We start from the raw sequence: 22,617 nt of genomic DNA, 5'->3' as shown, positions 1-22,617 counted from the left end.
TGTGCCTTACAGTATAAATTACATACTCATTTCTTCAGGGTAGGTACCTAGAAGTAGAACTGCTGGATCACAGGGATTTCTATGTTTAACTTAATGCTATTGCCAATTTTCCAAAGAGGTTGTGTCAAACAGCAGCATATGAGTTCCAGTTGCTTCATATCCTTTCTGACCCTTGGTATCATCATTAAAAACATTTCAACCATTCTGGCAGATGTGTCATGATATTTCATTGTGGTTTTAGTTTGCACTTTTCTACTGGATATCAATCTTGATTACTTTCTAAAAGTACTTATTTAATCCATGGGTATCCTTTTTAATGAAGTGCCTATTTATAGTTTTTGCCCTCTAAAAGTTGATTTGCTTTTCTTTATTGAGCTGTAGTGGTTCTTTATATATTTTAGATACAAATCTTTTGTTAAACATATCTATGGAAAAATTATTTTCCTTCTCTGTGACTTTTCATTTTCCTGATGCTGTCTCTTGATAGAGAGCATTTATTATTTTAATAAAGTCTAATTTAATAAAATACAATTTGTTGTGGTTTATGATTAATTTTTTTGTGTGTCTTATTGAAGAAATCTTTGCCACCCTGTGGCCATTACATATTCTGTTTTCTTCTCACAACTTTATTATTCTTAAAGCATTTATAGTTAGATCCACAATCCATTTCGAATTAAGGTTCACGTTTCATTTTTCCATATGCATATCTAATCATTTATTTAAAATATTTTTTGCATTTAAGTTCATGAGATATATTGGGTCATAATTAACTTTTCTTATAATGTCCTTGCCAGGTTTTTAAAATCTGGATTATGCTGTCCTCATAAACAAGTTTGGAAATGTTTCTTGTTTCTCCATACTCACAAAGAGTTTATGTAAGAGTAGTGTTATTCCTTCTTTAAACGTTCATAAACGTCAGCAGTCAAGCCATCTGGTCAGTTTCCCAAATCAAACTCTTGGTTGGTTACTGGAATAGCCTTCTAGTTATTTTCTAGCCTGCGTATGCCCCCCACAACACCCCCACAAAGTTTTGCTTATGTGGTCATTTATGAAGCCATTTTAAAGCACAAAAGAGGAATTAAATATCATTACAAAAGATTTTCAGAGAGTATTCACATTAATTTCACAGAGGAAATTCTAGTTATGGTTTAGAAAACCAGGAATCATGTGTCATTTCTCCATTTAAGTGGATTTAAGGGTATTTAAGTGGATGGAAATGGGGAAAAAATAGTGTGTAGGTGTGATAAGTGTTCTTTCCTTTTTGTACCAAACAAAATAGGAGAGCTGTGTCTGTGATCCAAGGATGTATTTATTTATTTGTTAGATTTCTAAAAATATGTCTTCACTAATAGGCTGCTGGGTGTTGGTAAAAATAAGCATTGTAATTAAACTAAATGTCATGGCTCTGTTGAATTGTGAGTTTTGTTTCACACAGAAATGATGGCAGTCATATTTAGGTGAGGGGTAGAGAATATATGGGTAGGTTATCCAGGTAACAAATATTATCACTATCTGCTAGAGGAGGAAGGGAAAAATGACTGCCTCCATTAACTTAGCAGTATATGAAGTAACTTTGAAAGGATTAGCAACTGCAGCAGGTTGGAATTTTCTATAGAGAATCAATCTCTCTCTCCCTCACCTTTCCTCTCTGCCCCAGCTTTGACCTTCTGTACTTAGATTCTGGCTCCTTTGACCTCCCTGACTCCCATAGTCCTGCCAACATAGCTTAACTACATGGTGTAGAAGAACACCCATCTCCTAACAAATTAAATGAAAACTAGAGAGTAAAATAATTCACAAAAAAATTAAATGAAAACTAGAGAGTAAAACAATTCAAATGGGCAGAAAGTAAAACCAATAAAGTCTGTCTGAAGATGTGTGATACGGTTTGCTTTGTCCCCACCCAAATCTCAGCTTGAATTGCAGTTTCCATAATTCCCACGTTGTGGGAGGGACCTGGTGGGAGGTAATTTAATCATGGGGTGGAGCTTACCCATGCTGTTCTCCTGTTAGTGAATAAGAAATTTGAGGATTTTATAAAGCGGAGTTTCCCTGCACACACAATCTTGCCTGTGGCTATATAAGATGAGCCTTTCTCCCCTTTCACCTTCTGCCATGATTGTGAGGTCTCCCCAGCCATATGACACTGTGAGTCCATTAAACCTCTTTGTCTTTATAAATCACCAAATTTAGGGTAGGTCTTTATAAGCAGCACAAGAACAGACTAATGCAAGGTGCTATGATGTTACATTTTGGGTTGTTTAGAAAGTACAGACCAGGTATAGGCCTTGGAGTATGAGCTCCCTGGGGGACTGAGGAGACCCTAGGAGTTAGAAAAAAAAAATCACTGGAAAAATTGAAAGCAAACGTGAGTTTTTAGAGAAGGTTTTGGAACATGAAGAAGTAGTTACAACATGAATAACTTTGAGCCTCTGAACCAGGGATATGTAAATAATGATAATTTTATAAACAAATTAAGTTACAGTTGAAGAATATTTAGGCAATGAAATGAATATGACCTGGAAATGGATGTGAACCTGTAGCTCAAAGAGAAGAAATTTTACTTTCCTATTAATAAGGAGGCTGGGAGAATTGGCTCTGATTTTCAAGGAAGATGCAAGTACAGTCAAATTAGGAAAGGGACAGTGAAACTGCCGTAAAATGCCATCACATTTGCAACTTATACCAAAAAGAACATATCACTACAAACTCATGAGGCTTGTAACTCACTTGCTTTACAGGTAGTAAAATATTTGTACATCCCATACAGCTGACTGAAAAAATGGAGAAAGGACCTTGCAATAACATGAAGAATCATGCTCCAAGAGACACAGTCACTTCGGGGGAATCTCCTGGTCTAATGGGTGTTAGAAGGTAGACTAAATGAAACTGCTGAAAGCCTTTTTGCAGCTGTTTTTGGCCATCTTATATGGCTGCAGCATAGCAGCCAAGACAAAGATTGTTTACCAAGCTTCAAAGCAAGTCCAATTTAGTCGGCTGTAAGAATTCCATGTGTAACCTTGTATAAGTGTCTCGACCTCTAGGGCATGATTTACAGCTTTGCCTTTTTTGTGCTTTTTCATTGCTTCAGCCCAGTAGGAATCCCCTGGGCCCTGATGTCAGCCCTCTGGGATTTTCAGTCGAATAACAGTGTTTCTCCACTGTCACAAACCATGTTAAATTGTTCCCAGCTGCACTTCTGTGAAAACATGAAGCATTTTATCAGACTATTAGATGTACTGATTTCCTCTTCCACCCCACCTTGCTTACTGGTCTTTATGAAGCTGGTGCTGATGTGCTCAGTTATTATTCCACTTGTGCCTTCCTTCTTGGGTAATCTGAGTTCACACACAGTTTCACTTCCTTCCCAGAAATGAACCAGAAATATTTTGCTCACTTGAGGTGAATGAAGAGCCTTATGAGAGCGAGGGATGTAGCCTAATCCCAGTGTTGAATGTGGCTCTTGAGATCAGTCTAAACTAAAACTCAGGATAAGAATGCTTTTCCAATTCTCTTCTCATCCTTAGTGGTTGGTTATTCTATAGACAAAACAGTTGCCAGGGAGTTGTTAAGGCTCAAGATTAAGCTACACTTCTAGGCAGGAGGATAACTGCTAATGACGCTCCAAAAGTCTACTTTTATAGCCCTAAATGGTAATTATTTTATTGCTTGCATGCTGGCAAGTGAAAGCACATCTAGGAGATCAGGCAGGTGAGATGGGCCAGAGGGATCTCCAAAAGAAAATAGCCCAAGTTACATGTGTCCCCAGCATTTTCTGTTGACCATAGGTAGTGAAATCTGTAAATCTATATGGACCCTCCTCTGATTCTTGCAGAGTTTGGGCCCACACTGAACTCATTAAAGCCTTGCTGATGGGTCCATTTTTTGCTAATCCCACTGTAGTCGTATCTTTCTAGCCTGCTCTTCTGTCTCAAAGGTATAAAAAGTGCTTGCATGTCATGGAAGGGTTGCTCTTTGATCACTTTCTTCTTTTTGTCCATAGTAGGAAATTAACAATGTTGACTGAGTATATGAGTGAGTGAATGTTACATATTTCTGGACAGCATCAGTCAAGGGAATGTGAAAAAGCAGAGAAGCCAAGGAAAGAAAAGACAGCTTGGAAGAATGGACTAAAAGACAAAGAGGTCCAATGGCAAAGGGATTTGAGGAATACAAATGGATAAAGTTTTGTAAAGGGAGTTAGAGAGTTTGTAAAGCAGTGCTTCCTAGATGCTAAAAATGAAGCCATAATCTCTCCCTGCTTCTCCTCATCTGCTTGTGCACACCAACCGTAAGACATAGGGAGGAAGAACTAGGTATTTGACTAGTACCTGTATTGGGGGTGGGCATGGAAAGTATTCAAGGAGATAAAGCCACCAGACCTCTAGTCACTCTTGCTTTCAGAACTTGAGTTTGTGTGCACTGATTACCTTTCCTTAGGAGTTCTCAAGTCCATCTTTTCTCCATTCCAATGGTATGCCTTAATTCCAACCCTCACATGATTTCTTACTTTGAAGGCTAGAGTGATCATCCAACTTATTTCTTAGCCTTCAGTAGTACCTGTCCAATCCACTGCCAACATTGCTACCTGAGAAATCTTCATAAAATGCAAATCCAATTGTATTACTGCCTTATTGAAAATTATTTAGTGGTCCCATTGCCCTCCAAACTTGAAGCCTGCAAGATACTTTATGATAGTGTCCCACCTACCTCTTCATCCTTTTTCTTGCCAGGCCTCTGGCATTGCCGAACCACTTTCAGTCCCAGAGATTTACAATGAATTTCTAACCTCTGTTCCTTTCTACAAATGGCTCCATCTGCCAGGAGTCTTCTGTGTTCTTCCTTTTTACCTTCTCCAGCCTCCTACTCCCATCGCTTAGGTGACTCTTATTTATTCGTTTAGACCTTGTTCAGGCATCATCTTATCTGAGGAGCCTCTCTGGCATCCCCATCAGTTGAGGTGCCCTTTCTGGGGGTGAATCTTAAGAACCCTTTACTGTAGCAGTTATGACAATACCTAAAAGCTGTTGCTAGCCTCCTTTGCTCTTTTGGACAATTAGCTTCTTGAAAGCAGAGGTTGAGGCTAGAATAGTAATCAGTACATAGTAGATATTCAGTAGCTATTTGAAAAAAAAAAAAGAGAAAAATAGAAGACTATACTAGAGATGTTGATTATTGCCTGCCCTGCTCATACCTCCTTCTGTATCCATATGATCCTATCCCTCAGCCTGAGTGGTTTCAGCCAGGCTTGAAAAGACTAGCTGAGGCAGTAAGATTCCTTTATTGGGGATTTTGGAATTGGGGAATGAGAAACTGAGTAAATTAGGAAAGGGAACTGGCACTGAAGGTATGATATAGAGTCAGGATATAGAGACATGGTGGAAGCAGAAATTATACTGAGAAGTTAGTTAATAGAGAAATGCAAATTGACCAAATGCACACAGAAAAACAGAGATGTCATGAGAGAAAGGTCATATGAGAGACAGAGAGAGAGACTCTTCTGTTGTTCCTATCATTTTTTCTTAGGAGGATTCCTGCAAAATCTGTTTTGTTTGGGGGGCTGTTTTGTTGTTGTTATTGTTGTTGTTTTTCCTGTTGTTGTTGTTTTGACAGTGTTTCACTTGGGCACCTAGGCTGGAGTGCAGTGGCGCCATCTTGGCTCACTGTAGGCTTGACCTCACAGGCTCACATCCTCCTGCTTCAGCCTGCCAACTAGCTGGGACTACACACATGCGCCACCACAGCCAGCTAATTTTTGAATTTTTTGTAGAGATGGGGTTTTGCCATTGCCCAGGCTGGTCTCCTGGACTCAAGGAATCTGTCTGCCTCAGCTTCCCAAAGTGCTACTATTACAGATTTGAATCACAGCACCTGGTCTTTTCCTTCCGTTTCCCCTTCCCGTCCCTCCCCCTCTCCATCCCCCTCTTCCTCTCCCCTCCCTCCCCCTCCCTCTCTCGCTCCTCCTCCCCCTCCTGCTTCTCCTCCCTTTCTCCTTCTCCCTCCCCCTCTCCCTCTCCCCTCCCTCCTCTTCCTCCTCCCACTCCTCCTCCTCCTTCCCCTTCCACCTCTCTCTCCCTTTCCCTCTCCCTCCCCCTCTCCCTCTCCCTCCCCTTCCCACTCTCCCTTTCTGCCCCCCTCCCTCTCCCTCCCACTCCCCCTCCTGCTCCCCCCCACTTCTCCCTTTCCCCTTCTCCCTCTACTTCCTCCTCCCCCGCTTCTCCCTCTCCCTCCTCCTCCCCCCTCCCCTTCCCCCTCACCTTCTTTTTCTTCTCCTCCTTCTTCCTTCTCCTTCTTCTTTTTTCTTCTTCTTCTGTGTCAGGGTTTCACTCTATGACCCAGGCTGGAGTACAGTGGCCTGATCTCAGCTCATAGCAACTTCCAACTCCACAACTCAAGCAATTCTCCAGCCTCAGCCTCCTGAGTAGCTGAAACCCCAGGGACACACCACCATGCTGAGCTAAAATCTCTGTATTTTAACATTAATCATTATGGGAACTAATATGAATAAACTTCTGTTCTGAGTATGCAAAGGATTCTAAACTGAAATAGCGAGAGATGAGAGAAGGAGAGAGAGAAAGAAAAGAGGGAAAGAAAGGATAAGAGCAAATAAGGTTTGTTCTAGACCAGCAACTTCCCTTTTTCCCTAGGCTTCTGTTTGCTTGGGATTTACTCCATGCCAAAAAGGAACAAGAAAACTCTCTCCATTAACCCTGTCCAGCAAGGAAGTCTGCCAAGGGTTTGACATCCATCATTTCTCCACTCCTGTGGGCCCACCTTGGTCGCTCACTGCTCCATAGCATTGTCATTGTGAATTATGCACAAATAAACAGAAGTCTGAAGAATTATGCACAAATAAACAAAAGTCTGAAGGTTAGCACCCTAAATCCCTGGTGCTAACATAAAGAAATTAACTAAGGAAGTTAAAAATGTCAAATACCTTATTGAACCCCAAACACAGTTCATAAAAGCAAAACTTTGGTAACAAAAAATAGTTCCAAGAAATATTTTTGACCTTAGAAAATTGATTAATAAATGTTTTTAAAATATGCATGAATTAAATATCAATGCTATCAAAGAAGAGCTGCAGAACAAATGAGAGACAAAAATTATTTTGTTTCTCATTATGTATCTCAACAATTGTTTTATTGGTCTCTTGTGTGGTTAAAACTTAATAATTTATTATGCAAAATGGACATGAGGATTTACAATGCCAAGAAACAGAACTCTGTTTTGCTCTTTTTTGAATTTCTCAAAAGGAATACCTTGAAAGAATGTCTCATAAGAATGTTCAAAATATTTGGAGCCACTTATTGGTACACAAAAATTTGTATCTTACATGAGATGCCAAAAAACTGATAAAAGGAAGTAATAATTTTATTTGGAAGCATGGCTAATATTTTAATACATTTATAGGCATTTATCATAATTGCCTGTTAGATATTTAATACATTTATCATAATTAAAAATTTCTGATAAAGTGTTAGATGCTGGCACAAATTCATTAACTCTGTGTGATAGCTGTCATGGAAAGACTTTCTTGGAAAAAAAAAGTCTTCAAAACATATTTGTATGGGAATGACCAAAATTTCCAAGAAGGGTGGTTTTTTTACTTGTTAATTGAGAGAAGTTTATACTTAGTTCTTGAATTATTTCTTGATAAAAAGCAGAAGTTAGAAAACTGTCAACTAGAATGATAGATGTGCAGTACAAAATTTAATGAACACTTTGGGGAATACCACATATTTTAAAGCAGTTCCTTTTCTTAAAGAAACACATTAATGGAATGGGTTCTTTTCTACAGAAGCATTTTATTTATTATTTTTATTTTTTAACTTTCATTTTAGGTTCAGAGGTACCTGTGCAGGTTTGCTGCATAGGTAAATTGGTGTCACAGGGGTTTATTACAAAGATTATTTCATAACCCAGGTACTAAGCCCAGTACCCAATAGTTGTTTTTTCTGGTCCTTTCCCTCCTCCCAACCTCCAACCGCAAATAGACACCAGTGTCTGCTGTTTCTCTTTTTATATCTGTATATTCTCATCATTTAGCTCCCACTTATAAGGCAGAGGATGTAGTATTTGGTTTTCTGTTCCTCTGTTAGTTTGCTAAGGACAATGCCCTCCATCTCCATTTATGTTCCTGCAAAAGATATAACCTCATTCTTTTTTATGGCTTGATAGTATTCCATGGTGTATATATACCACATTTTCTTTATTCAGTCTGTCATCAATGAGCATTTAGGCTGATTCTGTGTCTTTGCTATTGTGGATAATGCTGCAATGAACATTCGCATCCATTTGTCTTTACAGTAGAATGATTTATATTCCTCTGGATACATACCCAGTAATGGGATTGCTAGGTTGAATGGTAGTTATGTTTTTAGCTCTTTGAGGAATCGTCATATCATTTTCCAAAATGGTTAAGCTGATTAACACTCCCACCAACAGTGTAAAGTGTCTGTTCATGTTCCTTGCCCCATTTTTAACAGAGTTGGTATTTCTTGTTAATTTGTTTAACTTTCTTATAGATGGGGCTGTTAGACCTTTGGCAGATGCAGATGCTGATGCTTTTTTTTTTTTTCCTTTTCTTTCTTTCTTTCTTTTTTTTTTTTTTTTTTTTTTTTTGCTGTAGAGAAGCTTTTAAGTTTAATTAGCTCCCACTTATCAATGTTTGCCTTTGTTGTGATTCCTTTTGGTGTCTTTGTCATGAAACCTTTTCCTGTTCCTATGTTCCTATGTTCAGGATAGTATTGCCTCGTTGTCCTCCAGAGGTTTTATACTTTTGGGGTTTACATTTAAGTTTTAATCCATCTTGAGTTGATTTTTGTATGTGGTGTGAAAAAGGGGTCCAGTTTCAATATTCTGTGTATGCCAGTTATCCCAGCACCCTTTATTGAGTACAGAGCCCTTTCCCCATTGCTTATTTTTGTCAGGTTTGTTGAAGATCAGATGGTTGCAGGTATGCAGTCTTATATCTGGGCTCTTTATTCTGTTCCATTGGTCTATGTGTGCATTTTCATAACAGTACCATGCTGTTTTGGTTACTGTAGCTCTTTTACAGGAGAATGTTAGCTGTATTGTTCTTCATTAAGAAGACTATAGCTAATATAAACAAAATCAAATTATATGTATTCATAGAAAGTTTAAATAGAGAACTTATTTTTTCATCAAGGGCCACTAATTTCTTTTTTTTTAATTTTTTTGTTTTTTTTTATTTCACTTTAAGTTCTGGGATACATGTGCAGAACATGCAGGTTTGTTACATAAGTATACATGTGCCTTGGTGGTTTGCTGCACCTAACAACCCATGATCTAGGTTTTAAGTCCCTCATGCATTAGGTATTTGTCCTAATGGTCTCGCTCCCCTACCCTCCAACACTGACAGAATATGATGTGATGTTCCCCTCCCTGTGTCCACATGTTCTCATTTTTCAACTCCCACCTATGAGTGAGAGCATGCAGTGTTTGGTTTCCCATTCCTATGTTAGTTTGCTAAGAATGTTGGTTTCTAGCTTCATCCATGTCCCTGCAAAGGACATAAACTCATTCTTTTTTATGGCTGCATCATATTCCATGGTGTATATGTGTCCTATTTTCTTTATCCAGTCTATCATTGATGGGCATTTTGGTTGGTTCCATGTCTTTCCTATTGTAAATAGTGCTGCAATAAATATACATGTGCATGTGTCTTTATAGTATAATGATTTATTATCCTTTGGGTATATACCCAGTAATGAGATTGCTGGGTCAAATGTTATTTCTATTTCTACATTCTTGAGGAATTGCCACTGTTTTCCACAATGGTTGAACTAATTTACAGTCCCACTAACACTGTAGAAGTCTTCTTATTTCTTCACAGCTTCACCAGCATCTGTTGTTTCCTGACTTTTTAGTAATCACCATTCTAACTAGCATGAGATGGTATCAAATTATGGTATTGATTTGCATTTCTCTAATGACCAGTGATGATGAGTTTTTTTTCATATATCTGTTGGCCACATAAATGTCTTCTTTTGAGAAGTGTCTGTTCGTATTCTTTGCCCACTTCTTGATTGGGTTGTTTGTTTTTTCTTGTAAATTTGTTTAAGTTCCTTGTAGATTTTGGATATTAGACTTTAGTTGGATGGATAGCTTACAAAAATTTTCTCCCATTCTGCAGGTTGTCTGTTCACTCTGATGATAGTTTCTTTTGCTGTGCAGAATCTCTTTAGTTTGATTAGATAAGGGCCACTAATTTTTAAATGTTAATCCACTGTAGGACATATAAAAAGAAAACTTATAAAAAAAAATCAAATAACTTGATTTTTTTCTGAAAAATTAGAGATGTTCAACTCATCCATTTAAAATCCCAATAGAGAAAGATTACATAACCACAGATCCTATGGAAAGTAAAAGGATAATAAAAAAAATTACAAGCAATTCTCTGCACACAAATTCAATAACATAGATAAAATGGGCCAATTCCTTACAATCTACCAAAACTCATACAAGAAGAAATAGATAATCTGAATAGACCTATATTTATTAAAGAAATTTGATCAGTAATTAATGACATTCCAAGGGAAAAAGCTTCAGGTCCAAATGAGTTTGCTGGTGAATTCTACCAAATATTTAAAAGAAAACCTATACTGATTCTCTACAATCTCTTTCAGAAGATATAAGCAGAAATACTTCCTCACTAATTCTATGAGGCCTGCATTACCCTAATGCCAATACCAAAGATACTATACATAGTATTTGCATATAACTTGCACACATCTTCCTGTATCCTTTATAATCTCTAGATCACGTGTACTACCTAATACCATATAAATACTTTCTAAATAGATGTTATGCTATATTGCTTTTTAATTTGTATTATTTTTATTGTTGTACTGTTAGTTTTGTTATTTTGTTCTGAATATTTTTTATACACCATTATTTGAATCTGTGGATGTAGAACCCACAGATACAGAAGGCCAACTTCATGTAGAAATTCTGAAAGAATTGACAAAGAAACCTCCTGGAACTATCAAGCAAGTTTGCAGGTTACAAAGTTAACACATAAAAACTAATTGCTTTTATATATACCATGAATGAACAAGTGGAATTTGAAATTAAAAACACATTTTGCACCCCTCCACAAAATAATTAAGAATATCTAATGAAATATGTTTTTATGACTTATCTCCTCTTGTATAAAGTTTTTGTTTATTATAAATGTAAAGCTGATATGAGGTTATAGATGAGGAAACCTACAAAAATCTAATGAAAAAAGTCTGATGAAAGATATCAAAAAAGAATTGAATAGAAAGATATTCTAGTCTATTGAAAATAAGACAATATTATAAAGATGTCAATTCTTCTCAACTTGATCAATAGATTCAATGCAAATCCAATCAAGATCCTAGTTAGTTATTTTGTAGATATCAACAAACTGATTCTAAAGTTTGTACAATGAAGCATGGCTGGGTGCAGTGGTGCATGCCTGTAATCCCAGCACTCTGGGAGGCTGAGGTGGGTGGATCACTTAAAGTCAGGAGTTTGAGACTAGCCTGGCCAACATGGTGAAACCCTGTCTCAACTAAAACTACAAAAATTAGCCGGTGTGCTGGTGCATGCATGTAATCCCAGCTACTAAGGAGGGTGACGCATGAGAATCACTTGAACTCGAGAGGCAGAGGTTGCAGCGAGCTGAGATAATGCCACTGCACTTCAACCTGAGCCACAGTGTAACACTGTGCCTTATACCCCTGCTGGAAAAAAAAAAGTTTATACAGTGAAGCAAAAAGCATTGGATAAGAATAAAGTTGAAGGACTGGCACTACTCCACTTCAAGACATACTTTAAAGCTACAATAATGAAGGCAATGTGGCATTGGCAAAAGAATAGGCATATAGAGCAATGGAACAGAATAGCCCAGAAATATACCCACATAAATATAGCCAACCCATCTGTGTTAGCCAGAGTTCTCTAGAGGGACAGAACTAATAGGATAGATGTATATATGAAGGGGAGTTTATTAAGGAATATTGATTCATACAATGACAAGGTGAAGTCTCACAATAAGGCATCTACAAGCTGAGGAGCAAAGAAGCCAGTCTAAATCCCAAAACCTCAAAAGTGGGGAAGCCGACAGTGCAGCCTTTACTCTGCAGCTGAAGGCTCAAGAGCCTTGCTGGTATAAGTCCAGGAGTCCAAAAGCTGAAGAACTTGGAGTCTGATGTTTGAGGGCAGGAAGCATCCAGTATGGGAGAAAGATGAAAATCAAAAGACTGAGCAAGTCAAGTCCCTTCTAACTTCTGCATGCTTTATTCTAGCTGCACTGGTAGCTGATTAGATGGTGTCCACCCAGATTGAGGGTGAGTCTGCTTCTCCCAGTCCACTGACTCAAATGTTAATCTCCTTTGGCAACACCTTCACGGACATACCCAGGAACAATACTTTGCATCCTTCAATCTGATGACGTTGACACTCAATGTTAATCATCACTCAATCTTTGATAAAGAAGCAAAGGCAACACAGTAGAGCAAAGGTAGTATTTTCAACAAATGGTCTGAAACAACTGGACTTCCACATGCAAAAAAAGTGAATCTAGACACAGATGTCACACCCTTCTCAAAAATTAACTCAAAATGGATCACCAACCTAAATGTAAAAATGTAAAACTATAAAATTCCTAGAAGATAACATCAGAGAAATCCTAAATGACCTTAGGTACAAAAATGACTTTTTAGATGCAATACCAAATGTATAATCCATCAAATAAATAATTGATAAGCTGGACTTCATTAAAATTAAAATGATTTTAATTTTAATTTTAATGAAGTCCAGCTTATCATTGTTGCTTTGTAAAACACAATGTAAAGAGAATGAGAAGACAAGCCACAAACTGAAGGAAAATATTTGCAAGACACATCTGATGAGGACTGTTATCCAAAATATACAAAGAACTCAAAATAAGAAAATGAAAAATCAGGTTAAAAAATGGGCAAAAGACTTGAACAGACACCTCAACAACAACAAAAATATATGGATGCTTATGAAAAACATATGAAAGATACTCAAAATTATATGTCCTTAGGGAATTATAAACTTAAACAACAGTGAGATACCACTACCTACTAATGAGAATGACCAAAATTCAAAACTGTGACAATAGTAAATGCTGGCAAGGGTGTGGAACAATATGAACTCTCATACCTTGCTGGTGGGAATGCAAAATGGTACAGTCACTTTGGATGATAATTCGGCAATTTCTTACAAAACCAAATATATTCTTTACATACAATCCAGCAATTGTGCTCCTTGGCATTTACCCAAATGAACTGAAAACTTATATCCACAGAAAAGCCTGCACATGGATGTTTATAGAAGCTTTGTTTATAATTGCCAAGATTTGGAAGCAATGAAGGACGTCCTTTAGTAGGTGAATGGACAAATAAACTTGGACCACCCGGACAATGGAATATTATTCAGCCCTAAAGAAAAGAGCTATCAAGTAAGAAAAGGCATGAAGGAAACTTAAATGCGTATTACTAACTGAAAGAAGTCAATTTGAAAATACATATTTATGACTCTAGCTATATAACATCTGGAAAGGGTAAAACTGGGGAGATAGTAAAAAGATCAGTTGTTACCAGAGGTTATGGTGGAGGGAGCAGAGAACAGATGAAGGACAGAGGACTTTTAGGGCAGTGAAATTATTCTATATGATGCTATAGTGGTGAATACATGTCATTATACATTTGTCCAAGCCCCAGCATCGACAATAAACCCTAATGAGGCTGGGTACAGTGGCTCACACCTGTAATCCTAGCACTTGGGGAGGCCAAAACTTCAAGACCTGCTTGGGCAACATGGTGAAAACCTGTCTGTACAAATAAAAAATATTAGCTAGGCATGGTGGGACATGCCTGTAGTCCCAGCTACTCGGAAGGGCAAGGTAGGAGGATCACTTGAGCCTGAGAAGTCAAGGCTACAGTGAGCCATGATTGTGTCACTGCAATCTAGCCTGGGCAACAGAGTAAGATCTTGTCTCAAAAATAAAATAAATAAATAAACTCTAATGTATACTATGGACTTTGGGTGCTAATGGTATGCCAGTGTAGGTTTATCAGTTGTAACAAATTTACCACTCTAGTGAGGATGTTGATAATGAAAGAGGAAGAGGTTGTTTATATGTGTGTGTAGATAGAGATATATGGGAACTCTCTGAACTTTTTGCTCAGTTTTACTGTGAACCTAAAACTTCTCAAAAAAAATTAAGTGTACTAATTTTTAAAAAACTGATCACACACTGGGATCTGTCGGGGGGAAATAGGAGAGGGACAGCAGAGGGTGGGGAGTTGGGGAGAGATAGCATAGGGAGAAATGACAGATATAGGTGAAGGGGAGGAAGGCAGCAAATCATCCTGCCATGTGTGTACCTATGCAACAATCTTACATGTTCTTCACATGTACCCCAAAACCCAAAATGCAATTAAAAAAAATAAATAATAAAAAAATAAAAAATAACTGACTAGAGAACTATGTTTAATAAGCACAGAAAATAATATATTGTTTTGATTACATGTTATAACCAATTTAGGGAAAAGTGGCACTCTCCTTGTCACTAGTTCCTCTGGCACACTCCATTTTCAAGGTCTCAACTTCCAAAACTTGTGTCATTATCTATTCCTCCCCTACGTCTAACAAAATGAACTTGGTAAAAAATATGCAAAAAATTTTAGAAATGCAATGTTATAACATGCACAATAGTTCTGTTGATTTTATTTTTAAGAAACTGTTATTCTTTAGGACTCAACTAGGAAATACCTAACACGACTGAATGGAAGTCAACTATTCAACAAACCAAGTAGCAACTTACTGTTTTATCATCTCTGAGGTCTTTGAATCTAGTCAAAATTAATTTTCTCCTGAAACTGACAGAGATCTCTAAATAGTCTGGATTCAGTACCAATCCTAAATCATGATTCATTTATTGATTTATATGTCATATAAGACTTACAATTATCACTAACTTGCCAATAATTTATTATTGATTATGTAGTCACAGAAATGCTAAGATAATGAATTCTGTTATAAATTTCATGAATTGAATTAAAATTTTTGAAGTGAAAAAGGTCTTAGGAATAATCTCATAAAACACTTCATTTTACAGATAAGGGAGATGAGTGACAGTGAATTTAGTGACCTGATCAAGGTGTCATAGCTCATTAGCAGCAAAGCTGAGATTGGAACAAAATCCAGAGTTAAGTCCACAGAATATACAAAGCCTTGACCTGAAAAGGGAAATGGGAAAATATTTGTAGACTTAATGCTTTTATCAATCAAAATTTTCAGCAATATTAATTATTAATTTGACCAAAAGGAGTTAATCTATTAACTCAAACTTTCTTGGACTTGATATAGCTAGCTTGTCATGGCAGTGAACTGTAACACAACTCAAGGAAACAAGAAATTTACCGTAGGATATGATCTCAGTTAGGTCTGTCAAAATAGAAGCTAGCTCTATTTAGAGAGCAGGTGTGTTATCGGGAGAAACATACCAACTTTACACTTTGAGTATACTCCAATGCAGTACTCAATTACTGACAAAGAGAAGAGAGGAAATATGCTGAATATTTAATAATATGCTGTTTTATGGTTTTTGCTAAACATCAATGTGGAGACAATATTTGTTTGTCTTGAGTGATAATTATATTTGGTGCATTATGTTACATTTAGTATGCAATCTATGCCATGTTGAAATCATTAGTGCTATGAGAAAAGGAATAAAACAAAACTATAGTTGTTTATGGTCCTAGAGAAGAGAAGCAATGTTTTCATTAGGATATAAATCACTTTTCACAGATTGAATGCATCTTCACCAGAGACAAGAGAATAATAACTTACTCCCTTTATTTGAGCTTGTGTCCCTTTGATGACTCTTCCTAAAATGACTAAGATGACTCTTCCTTCAGGTTAAAGAAAGAACGTATTTGAGTGTTCTTTTCACTTCACTCAATTCTTTGATTCACTTCCTGTCTTATAACAGAGGACTGAAGAACTTTTGTTAAAATATTTTCAGATTCCTATAAAAATCAAGGCTGAAACATCCCTACCTTGAACTTCATTCAAATATTTTGAATCTCCCTGTATGACATTTCTCTCTCTTACCTAGTCCCCAAAAGCTATTCTAATTTTAACTTTTTCCTTGACAAAGGAAATTTTTCTCTTCTAAAGAGAGAGAGAAAAAAACCACCTTGATTTTAGAACTAATGCTCACAATGATATAAGCCCAAGCAAGCAGTGTATTGACTTTTTTCTGTAATTATTCCTACTTCTATTTAATTTAATATTGACATTTAGGAAGTGTGTTATCAGATCTCAAAAATTAAGCTCTAGATGTAAACATTGCTTTTGTCACACGATGAAATGCTAAAACATTGTTTTTCTTGTCACAGTCCCTTATATTGTTGAACTATCAGGCAAATTCCGTATACTTTGGTATACGGAATTTGTACCAAGCATGCAAATAACTTTGAAAAACCATTAGGTGGCAGAAATTGTATATTGATTGGCCATTCTTAACGTTTACAATTTCTCCTTCCATCCTCTCCTGCTTTATCCTGCTGCTGCTTTTCAGCACTGATGAGGAGAGTGCTATTGCCTTATAAAAGCAGTTACTCTGAGATTGTGTGCAGACTCTCATTACCCAGCAAAGCAAACCAGAAAGGAGGGACAGGATCATTTTACAAAAAGTGAAATAATTTATGTGAGAAGGATTTGTGATTGCAAAATAACATAGTAAAAATGTAAATCCAAGGTATTAAATTATTATTATGAGTTGTTGAAGCCAGGATAATAGACTGGCAGGCTGGTGCACTTATTTCTAGACTTAACCCTGCCACTAACCACTTACATGATTCTGGGAATAGCATTTAATTATCGTTTTCTCCTGTGCTTGTATCACTGCGTAAATTAGTCTAACACCAAACCTATTGTGTTATAACTATTTGCCTATGTATCTTTCTCACCTATCAAAATTACATTTTCCTTAAGTATAAAAACCACATTACACACATTTCTCCATCGCTCATGAACAGCTCTGTTCCTGATACAAAGTAAGTGCTTAAAAGAACTTAGAGCTGATGAATACATTTAAGCAATCTTTGCATCTAAGATCTTATGGCTTAATTCTCATAAAGTCTAGTTAAGACCCCAGGTACAAAGCCTGGTGGCTGTTTTTTTCACATATGATTTAAAATAATCTCTGTGTAAGGAAGTGAGATAGAGAATGTAAGATGCAAGGGATTATTTTACAGATAAAACCTCTGTGGAATATCAGCAGCAGTCTTACTCAGGGGAGGTATTTTATAAGATCACTGTCAAAGTTTAAACATATGCATGTGAAGCTCCCACTGAAATGGGAGTTACACATGTCAGCGTCTGCCAAATTGAGCCTGCCTTTCCTATTTCTGTCAGGCAACTCACCTCCCACATGAAAACCACCACAAATGCCTGCACATGCTATTTTTAAATGCATTTTTAGGGTATGCTCTTGAGTGAGCACCACTTCTAGCTGTCCATTCCTTGTGATATAGATTTCATTTGGATCAAGTTGTTGGAGCACTATGTTTAGAAGAATTCCATCAGAAGTTTTTCAAGCCAAGGTCTATATTCAGTAAAAGCGTGTGTTCTTTATTCGGGTTGTGGTCACACATGTGCCAACAGTTTGTCCTCTCTGTTAAGTATGTTTGATGGGTTTGATAATAATGATGTCTAATATTTATTAAACACCTACTATAACAGGAACTCCTACAAAGCATTTTACAACCATTAGTTCATTTGATCCTTTCAATAAGCCTCTGAAATATGTACAAAAATAACTATTTTATGGATGGGGAAACTGATGCTCAGAGATGTTAAATAATTTGTTCAAGACTATTTGCGTGTCTTTACAGTAGCTGGTCTGCCATTTAAACACAAGCCATTATTTTCCAGGGCCTGTACACCTGACACTAATACATACTAATCCAGATATATTCACCATGAAGAATCTTATTTCTCTCTGATAACAACAACAACAACAAAATTTATGGCACTGTGAAGGCTCTCAAGTTCTCTTCCATCCGTCATGGCCTTTTCTTAAAAGGAAAACCTGACTACAATACTCAGGGGACTCTGCTTCCTTTCTGAAATGGACTTGAAATGGCATATCTCCAACATATGCATTTTTAAAAGGTATAAGTTTGGAAGCTAGGAGAGGCTATGGGATTATTGAGTTCATTGCTATTTCTTCCCTTTTTCTCCAGTGAAGACATTAGCCGTGATATTATCTAACAAACACTTTTGCTTTGAAAGTAGTTGCTTCTTTAGTAAAAATCTCAATAAGGTGGAGCCTACATCTTGTTACCAGACCACACATCCTATGTATATTGAAAGGCACAATGTGAACCCATTTTTTTTTTAATTTATTTTTTTGAGATGGAGTTTAGCTCTTGTTACCCAGGCTGGAGTGCAATGGCGCGATCGATCTCTGCTCATCGCAACCTCCGCCTCCTGGGTTCAGGCAATTATCCTGCCTCAGCCTCCTGAGTAGCTGGGATTACAGGCACGTGCCACCATGCCCAGCTAATTTTTTGTATTTTTAGTAGAGACGGGGTTTCACCATGTTGACCAAGATGGTCTCGATCTCTCGACCTCGTGATCCACCCGCCTCTGCCTCCCAAAGTGCTGGGATTACAGGCGTGAGCCACCGCACCCGGCCTCAATGTGTACCCATTTAAACTCAAGGTCTGTGTCATAAAATACAGGAAAAAAACCTTTAACTTAGAAGGGTTGTTTTTGAGATGTGTCTTGCTATGTTGCCCAGGCTGGAGCGTAGTGTCTTCACAAGGTGACAACATAGTGCACTCCAGCCTTGAGTATCTAGCATCAAGGAATCTTCCCATCTCAGCGTCCTGAGTAGCTGGTCCACTTTGAAGATGGAAGTAGTAAAATAACCTCACTCATATTTGTCATATGACTTACCAGCTCCCTTTGCATATTTACATAGCTCCCCTTGCATACTTATTTTGTACAGAAAGGTAATCTTACAACCCTGTCAGATTCAATAGGTTTTTTTTTTTGTTTTGTTTTTTTTTTTTTTTTGCAAAACCACTATATGCCAGTATCTGTGCCAGATAATATTAGCTACAAAATAGACCCTGAGCAAATGAGCTGATCAATACCATTGTTTGATAGCATTCTTTAGCATGTATGTTTAACGAAAACTGTTTGGAGGTTGGTATAATTAATATTTAGATGTTTAAAAACATCTTGAGCTTCTCATAAGAACATTTCTAGCACTGAAAGACTCATACAAGCAGAATATGGATTTTTACCGTCATGTTTGTTATGGTTAGGGTCACCTGGTTTGCTGGGACAGTTCGTGCTGCTACTTCTTTTTTTTGTTTGTTTGTTTGTTTTTGTTTTTGTTTTTGTTTTTGTTTTGAGACAGAATCTCACACTGTCACCCAGGCTGTAGTGCAGAGGCATGATCTTGGCTCACTGCAATCTCCACCTCCTGGATTCAAGCAGTTCTCCTCCCTCAGCCTTCCAAGTAGCTGGGACTACAGGTGTGCACCACCATGCCCAGCTATTTTTTTCATATTTTTAGTAGAGACAGGGTTTCACCAAGTTGGCCAGGATGGTCTCGATCTCCTGACTTTGTGATCTGCCCACCTTGGCCTCCCAAAGTGCTGAGATTACAGGCGTGAGCCACTGTACCTGGCCCATGCTGATCTCTCTCCTTGGTTCAGTTATTAATAGGATCCGATTTTACTTTCAAAATTGACCTGATTTGGATGACAAGCTATTTTCTTAGTATTGGCATGTGTCAAAACTCAGACAAGCTCCAGCATGCTGTGACTCAGCAATATGGCTGAAATGGGGATCAAGAAGAAAACCTCAACAGAATTGGGAATGGATGTGAGAGTGGAAAGATCTCATGAAACTGTAACACACTAAAAAGTCCAGAAGTGGTGTGTTTTTGTTCTAGAGGGTGTTACACAAGATCTAATATGGTGGATAGGACCATCAATAGGCCATTCTCAAAACCAGCCATATTATCTAGTTCTGCCAAGGAAAAGACTGAATATGAGTGACTGTGAACAGAACAGTGGATTGTGATAGTGATGGTGGACATATACAGGCAGAAGCTGTGTGTGTTTGGGCCCCCAAAAGTGGTCTGACTTAAGGCACATCCCAGGCCTGGGAAGGAGACTAAGATGCTAGTTGAGAGAACTAAAACATAGACCTTATTGTGTGGATTGGGCAAGACAGCAGAAAGTAAGAGAGGGTTACAATGTGGTGGGGTAATTTCAGGTAAGACCAATGGCAGATTCAATCACCGTTAGTGCTGCATCTCCTCTGATTAGTATTGGCTCAAGAGCCAGATGTGACTAAATGACAGGTAGAAGCAATCATAGTAACTACAGATGGAAGGGGCTGGGAAAAGGCCTAAGTCCCTCCTTGGGGAATAAGGAACAAATTCAAGAACTAGATTTCAAGACAGGGTTCTTGATACATATTTGCTGTTTTGTAAGGATTTACTGACTGAATGAATGCCCAAGTGGTGTGATTTTACCACTGAGAAAACCCCAAATGAATAGAACTGTTAGTATAAATGCAAGCCAGGGGTCCTTCACATCCCTTGTAAGTTGCATTATTAGGTATTTCATTCTCTATGTAGCAATTGTGAATGGGAATTCACTCATGATTTGGCTCTCTGTTTGTCTGTAATTGGTGAATAAATGCTTGTGATTTTTGCACATTGATTTTGTATCCCGAGACTTTGCTGATGTTGCTTTATCAGCTTAAGGAGATTTTGGGCTTAAACAATGGGGTCTTCTATATACAATCATGTCATCTGTAAACAGAGACAATCTGACTTCCTCTCTTCCTCTTTGAATACACTTTATTTCCTTCTCTTGCCTGATTGCCCTGGCCAGAACTTCCAATACTCTGTTAAATAGGAGGGGTGAGAGAGGGCATCCTTGTATTGTGCCGGTTTTCAAAGGGAATGCTTCCAGCTTTTGCCCATTCAGTATGATACTAGCTGTGGGTTTCTCATAAATAGCTCTTATTATTTTGAGATACATTCCATCAATACCTAGTTTATTGAGTGTTTTTAGCATGAAGGGGTGTTTAATTTTATCAAAGGCTTTTTCTGTATCTATTGAGATAATCATGTCAATTTTGTCATTGGTTCTCTTTATGTGATGGATTATGTTTATAGATTTGCATATGTTGAATCAGCCTTGCATCCCAGGGATGAAGCCGACTTGATTGTGGTGAATAAGTTTTTTGATGTACTGCTGGATTTGGTTTGCCAGTATTTTTTTTGAAGATTTTTGCATCAATGTTCATCAGGGATATTGGCCTGAAATTTTCTTTTTTTGTTGTGTCTCTGCCAGGTTTTGGTATCAGGATGATGCCGGTCTCATAAAATGAGTTAGGGAGGCGTCCCTCTCTTTCTGTTGTTTGGAGCAGTTTCAGAAGGAATGGTGCTAGTTCCTCTTTGTACCTCTGGTAGAATTCACCTGTGAATCTGTCTGGTCATGGGGCTTTTTTTGTTTGGTAGGCTATTAATTACTGCCTCAATTTTAGAACTCGTTATTGGTCTATTCAGGGATTCAACTTCTTCCTGGTTTAGTCTTGGGAGGGTGTAGTGTCCAGGAATGTATTCATTTCTTCTAAATTTTCTAGTTTATTTGCATAGAGGTGTTTATAGTATTCTCTGATGGTAGGTTTATTTCTATGGGACAAGTGGTGGTATTCCCTTTATCATTTTTTACTGTGTCTATTTGATTCTTCTCTTTTCTTCCTTATTATTCTGGCTAGTGGTATATCTATTTTGTTAGTCTTTTCAAAAAACCAGCTCCTAGATTCATTGATTTTTTTAAAAGAGTTTTTTGTGTCTCTATCTCCTTCAGTTCTGCTCTGATCTTAGTTATTTGTTGTCTTCTGCTAGCTTTTGAATTTGGTTGCTTTTGGTTCTCTAGTTCTTTTAATTGTGATGTTAGGATGTCAATTTTAGATCTTTCCCACTTTCTCCTGTGGGCATTTAGTGCTATAAATTTCCCTCTAAACACTGCTTTAGGTGTGTCCCAGAGATTCTGATACATTGTGCTTTGTTCTCATTGGTTTCACAGAACTTCTTTATTTCTGCCTTAATTTTGTTATTTACTCAGTAGTCATTCAGGAACAGGTTGTTCATTTTCCAGGTAGTGGTGCAGTTTTGAGTGAGCTTCTTAATCCTGTGTTCTAATTCGATTGCACTGTGGTTTAGAGTGTTTGTTATGATTTCCTTTCTTTTGCATTTGCTGAGGAGTTTTTCACTTCCAACTATATGGTTGATTTTAGAATAAGTGTGAAGTGGTGCTGAGAAGAATGTGTATTCTGTTGATTTGGGGTGGAGAGTTCTGTAGATGTCTGTTAGGTCTGCTTAGTCCAGAGCTGAGTTCAAGTCCTGAATATCCTTGTTAATATTCTGTATTGTTGATCTGTCTAACATTGAAAGTGCGGTGTTAAAATCTACCACTATTATTGTGTGGGAGTCTAAGTCCCTTTGTAGGTCTCTAAGAACTTGCTTTGTGCCGGGTGCGGTGG

Source organism: Saimiri boliviensis, chromosome 4, assembly GCF_048565385.1.
Source record: "Saimiri boliviensis isolate mSaiBol1 chromosome 4, mSaiBol1.pri, whole genome shotgun sequence".
Classification (NCBI taxonomy): domain Eukaryota; kingdom Metazoa; phylum Chordata; class Mammalia; order Primates; family Cebidae; genus Saimiri; species Saimiri boliviensis.
The sequence above is the reverse complement of the archived record's forward strand: the minus strand, read 5'-3'. Positions refer to the sequence as shown.